The following is a 6,000-nucleotide window of genomic DNA, read 5'->3' on the forward strand; positions in this document are numbered from 1 at the left end:
TACTTGCCAGCAAGGCTGCTACTGATCTATGATGAGGATGCTGATCAGGGCTGGCTCTAACTTTTTTGCTGCCCCAAGCAGCAAAAAAAAAAGCGCCGCCCCCGCCCCCCCCGCCGAGCGCCGCCGGAACACCCCCCCCAGCGCCACGCCCCGCGCCGTCCCCCCGCCGAGCGCCGCGCCACCAGAACCCCCCCCACAGCGCCGCGCCGCCAGAGCCCGCCCCCCGAGCGCAGAGTGCCGCCGGAAACCCCCCCCCCCGAGTGCCAAGCCCCACGCCGCCCCGCCGGAGCCCGCCCCTACCCCGCCGGAGCGCGCCCCCCCCCGCGGAATGCTGCGCCGCGCTCCCCCCGCTGCCCCTTACCAGGTGCCGCCCCAAGCATGTGCTTGGGTGCCTGGAGCCGGCCCTGATGCTGATCCACTTTCACCTGGACCAAGACCACAACTTGTGATACCAAAGAGTAGTCAGACGATTTTCATTCACTACCAACCTGGTCTGGATTCAAACTGTGACCTAAGAATAGCAAATGATCTTACCAGTTAGTGCTTTTCATCCCAAAGTGTTTTACCAAGCAATGTACAAACCGTGGGGTCGCTTCATCCTGGACTGAACAGTGAAGAGTGCCATGGAACCTTCAAGCAGCACAAGGGGGCAGGACCTTACTTTTATATTCATCTCAAAGCTCCGATCTCCTACTCCCCAGCCTTTACATTACATACCTATGAAGGCTTTAATTTTAAAAATCAGTCACCTAAGAGCTGACTGTGGAAGTGGCACTTGAACATTTATATACTTAAGAGACTCTCAATACCAGGGGCTGTTTACACATTCTTCAGTACTGTAATATTCTAGGCCACTTAGCATGCTAGGTGCTCTACATCGCTGTATTAAACATGCCCATTCATTGTTTTTGCAAAACTTGTAAACACCTTGGCAGCAGGAGTCTACTTTGTATTCTCCCCCCCCCCCCCCCATTGCAAAAACATCCATTATGCTCCATCCCCTCAGCAGGAGTGGACAGGAGAGCAGCACCACATCCACGTCCCCTAACATCCACCTCTGAACAGAGAATTCTTTCCTGGGTGCTGGCTGGTGAGTTGCCCGCATGCTCAGGGTTTAGCTGATCGCCATATATGGGGTCGGGAAGGAATATTCCTCCAGGGCAGATTGGCAGAGGTCCTGGAGGTTTTTCGCCTTCCTCTGCAGCGTGGGGCATGGTCACTTGCTGGAGGATTCTCTGCACCTTGAGGTCTTTAAACCACGATTTGAGGACTTCAATAACTCAGACATAGGTTAGGGGTTTGTTACAGGAGTGGGTGGGTGAGATCCTGCGTTGTGCAGGAGGTCAGACTAGATGATCATAATGGTCCCTTCTGACCTTGAAGTCTGAGTCTAACCTTTTAAATTTTAAAGAAGACCGGAGAGAGAGAAATGAAGCCACGCTGAGGAAATGCACGGAAGGAAACAAGTTACCTTGGCATTTGTGTCGCCCGTGCTTAATGTTATCAGTTTCTGTAGTCCTCTGCTACTAGGCAGGGTAATTGCAAATTCAGTAGATTTACTAAGTATGCAGGTTGCTGCTTATTTTTTATTTATATGTGTTATACAAGCATTTAGAGGCCTCAACAGGGATCGAGACCCCCTTGTCATATACACAGTGAATACCATTTAAGTAGATAACACAGACAAAGGGTGGCAGAAAGGAAGGATTTTCTCTCCTTTATAGATGGGGAAATTGAGGCACAGAGCAACTAATTGGTTTGCTCAACGTCAAAGAGAGAAGCCTGTTTCACAGCCAGGAATTTAATCCAGATCTCCAAAGTCCTTAACTGCAAGATCACCCTTCATTTTATTAACACATTGACTTGCCCAACAGCTTTAAGGAGGAACAGGGGTTTTGTCTATGTACTGTAACTATTTTGGTTTTATAGAATCATAGAAACGTAGGGCTGGAAAGAACCTTGAGAGGTAGTTTAGTCCAGCCCCCTGCACTGAGGCAGGACCAAGTAAATCCTAGACCATCCCTAGCACGTGCGCTCTCTCTTTCTCTCTCACACCCCCACCCACCCCCATTCCCTCTTATACAGGTGAAGTTCTGTCTGAAAAAAAGCTTCTCTTTGCCTCAATTGTTTGTTTAAAGAATAATCAGCTCACCAAGATGGGAGATGAACCTGTTCCCTAAGCAAGACCGGAATAAATTCTCATGGAAGCCGTCTAGTCTGTTCTCCATGCACATGCTCAGACCCTGCTTGCTGTAGCACTCTGAGCTACTAGCCTGGGGCAGAGCCTAGGTGCCAGGAAATCCTGGGAAACCGGCTCCTTGGCTACGTTGTGGTTCCTGGGGTGAAGTGCCTTCAGCACGTTAGAAGTTCAGATTGCACTAGAAAACCATCGACCCACAGGTCTGCGGAGGAACCTCACCCGCAGGGCTTCCCTAATTTGCCACATGAACAGCAGGACCAGTTGAAATGGTGCTGCCAAAGCTGCAGCCATAGGCCATTGGGCCCCAAGCCAACAGGGATAGGTTGAAAGGCTAGCCTGACATTTCCTGTTCATGCATCAGTGCTGTGTAGTGTGGTGGAGGAGCTCTGAGCTGCGGATACATTCAGCCCCCTGGCGAGTCAGGATGTCTCACGCTTTCTCTTAGCCCCACCTGGCATGTTGCAGATTTCTCCCTTCTCCTGTTCAGCAGGGAACCTCCATCCAGTATTCCCCTGTCATCTGCCCCCAATTTACACTCACGCAGTAGTTCTCAACCTTTTCGTGCTGCAGCCCCTTTTTTCATATCAGGGCCCTGACCCTCTCCCCTTCATTGGTATGGAAAGGCAGGACAATCCTGAACCCTTGACGCCTCTTTGTGGCTGTGGGGCTGAGAACATGTGCACTAGTGTCAAGCAAGCTTGTGCAGGGCCGACGAGGGGGGGGAAGCCGGTACAAATTACTGGGGTCCGGCGGTCCGGAAGGTGGCCCAGGGCCTGGCTCTCCCACCCCCCCCCCCGTCGCCTTACTGGGGCCCGGCGGTCCGGAAGGGGGCCCAGGGCCTGGCTTCCCCCCCCCTCTCGTTGCCTGACTGGGGCCCGGCGGTCCGGAAGGGGGACCGGGGACTTGTTTCCCCCCCCCCCCCTCGTTGGCCCTATTTAGCTGGTCCGCCCTTGCTAGGGGGCCCAACAAATTTTTTTCACCGGGGCCCGAACCCGCTCTCGGCAGCCCTGAGCTTGTGTCTATACTGTCTGAGCTGGAATTAAGGTCTAAGGAGTTTATTCCGGGCACTTGAAGCAGTAAAGGAGGTAGCAGAGTGAGCAGCATGTGAGGGAGCCGTTCCTGTTCGTACTCTCAGTGCACGGGCCTGGGAAGCAAAGTAGGTGGCTGAGGCTGCTGTAGGAAAATACGCCCAGCAATGACGCCTTTTCTCTTTGAATTTCCCTGGATCCATTGATGAATTTATTTTAATTCAAACCATATCGATTTTCTAGATCGTTCTGAATTATCTAGCTCTTCGAGCTCGTGCTCATGTCCATTCCAGTGTAGGGGTGTGCTCGCCTAGTGTCCCTCTCCTCCTCTGTTCTGGGCCTGAAAATCTTCCAAATCCTGCAACGCTCCCACACATGGGCCTCCCCCAGACACTTGAGGCAATGGAATGTAGGTCACTAACTGGCATCGGCTTACGACACGACACACACGGCTTGAAGGCCCACCCCAGTGCAGGGAAAGGGCTAACCCTGGTAAGCGGGGTCCACTGCTAACAAACTAACTGAAACTGAAACTTTAGATAAATCAGCAGAGTCCACTGAGAGAGGTACTTGCAGGAAAACACAAGGACAAACAGCAGTTCCAGCGACCAACATGGGCGGTAAGCGGGAACTGGGGGAGTGGCGGGGCCCTATATATCAGCACCATGAGGGCGCGACTCCAGGGGGCACCAGAGCCACCCTGACGGATACCACTGAGGGAAAAACTTTCCAGCGGCAGTGTTCGGGGCGTACAGACTTGAATTGGAATGGACATGAGTAGGGTGACCAGATGTCCTGATTTTATAGGGACATTCCTGATTTTTGGATCCTTTACTTATATAGGCTCCTAATACCCCCCCACCCATGTCCTGATTTTTCACGTTTGCTGTCTGGTCACCCTAGACATGAGCAACACGTGGGAAGCAACCAGTTTTTTAGTGCCCTGAGTGTGCTTCCAATGCTTCCGTAGAACAGGGGAGGAGCGTGCAGCAGGAGAGGGCCGCTGTGTGCGTCACTTTCTCCATGACGGAAACGACTGCCTCCATAGGCAACCAGCTAAAGGGAAAGACGCGTGACCTCCCCACATGTCTCCTCCCTGCCCCACCCTCAGCCCAGGGCCCCAGTCCCACATTACCTGAGGGGGGGAGGGGCTCTATCCTCCCTGTGACAGCTGCCTCCCTCCCCCAACCCGGCACAGTCATGCAGCCAGGCCTGGGCGGGGAATGGAACGCACTCCTGGTCACTGCTCTGACTGTGCAGCTAAGCCAGCTGCCTGGGAGAGAGCCGGGCTGGGGAGGGGCGGCAGCCTGCTCCCTGTCCAGGCTTGGCTTGTGGGGGCTGACTCTGAGCATGCCGGAGGGAGCTACAACCGTGAGCAGAGCAACCCAGACGTCAAGAATTGTGGGAGGTGCTGCCATCAGTAAGACATTTTCCAGTCTAGTACCTTGGCGCACTGGCCCTGGGATGCCCGGCAGCTCTCTCCAAATCTCTGACCGTACAGGGGCATGGGAACCAGGCTGCCAGCTCCCCCGCAGTCACTGCCCCTGGAATCCCTAGTCCTCCCTAGCATTACAGGTTTCTTGGAAGAATTAATGTACCTCCCCTTCCACCCAGGTGAATCTTCCCTAGCCTTCCCTGTCCTGCTTCTGGTCGTCCCATTCCCCAGCCATAGCTCCCTGCCCTTCTAGAGGGGGCTTTGATGTAGCTGGGTTGCTGGGATGGATGGTGGCTGGTACCACCTCACCCCCCACACACATCTGTGAGCCTAATATTAGCTCCAAATGAACAAAATAGAAGTTGACATCAAAAAGAGCCTTCTAGGCAGCATAAGGAGCTGGAGTGTCTCTAGGGAACAGCACCCAGTTGAGGCCAAGTTTTGAGAATTCAGAGTACATAATGGATCACCTCGGTCATTTCCCAAGCCACTGGAAATTGAAGATAGTTCACAGACTCACTAGAAAGAGACTTTTCCTTCATGAGCAGCAAAGTCTTAGTTTTGGCCTGTGACTTCCAATGTTATGTGCAGGCCCAAACCAAAACCCTGGATCCGAACTGTGGGGAATGGTGTATGCAGACACCAGGACCGGCTCCAGGGTTTTTGCCTCCCCAAGCGGTGGAGAAAAAAAATAAATAAAAAAGCCGCGATCGCAATTGCGATCGGTGGCACTCTGGCAGCAGCTCCACTGTGCCGTTTTCTTCTTCGGTGGTAATTCGGTAGCAGGTGCTTCCCTCCGAGAGGGACCCGCCTCCGAATTGCCGCCGAAAAACCCGACGTGCCGCCCCTTCCCCTTGGCTGCCCCAAGCACCTGCTTGCTGGGCTGGTGCCTGGAGCCAGCCCTGGGAGACGCTACCCGTCTGGGCAGTCTGGGGGGCTTGGAACTGCTGCTCATTCTATAGGAGGAAAGCCCCACCCCTGGAATCCTTCCTGGGTTTCCACTGGGTATTCCTGCCACAGGGAGTGATCTGAGCCCTGCCCGGCCACTTGGCCCATCTGTGGCATTACAGACGACTGTGCAATGTGGTGGCGACATAGCTAAAAAGTTGTTAATTTACAAGGATAAACAGAGCTGAAATGGTGGAGCCTGAGCAGTCTGCTTTCCTAGAGGGGCTGTCTGCCCTGTAGGGTGAGTAATATTGAATTCCTATGAGAGAGACACTTCCTTCTTGCGGATGGGAATGTAGCGTATGGGATTACAGCAGAGAACCCCTTCATGCTTAGCAATGTGATTGCCTCGTGGATTGTTCCTGCTCCTGTAATACCATCTAAAAGTC

The sequence above is a fragment of the Malaclemys terrapin genome, chromosome 6 (genome assembly GCF_027887155.1).
Source record: "Malaclemys terrapin pileata isolate rMalTer1 chromosome 6, rMalTer1.hap1, whole genome shotgun sequence".
NCBI lineage: Eukaryota > Metazoa > Chordata > Testudines > Emydidae > Malaclemys > Malaclemys terrapin.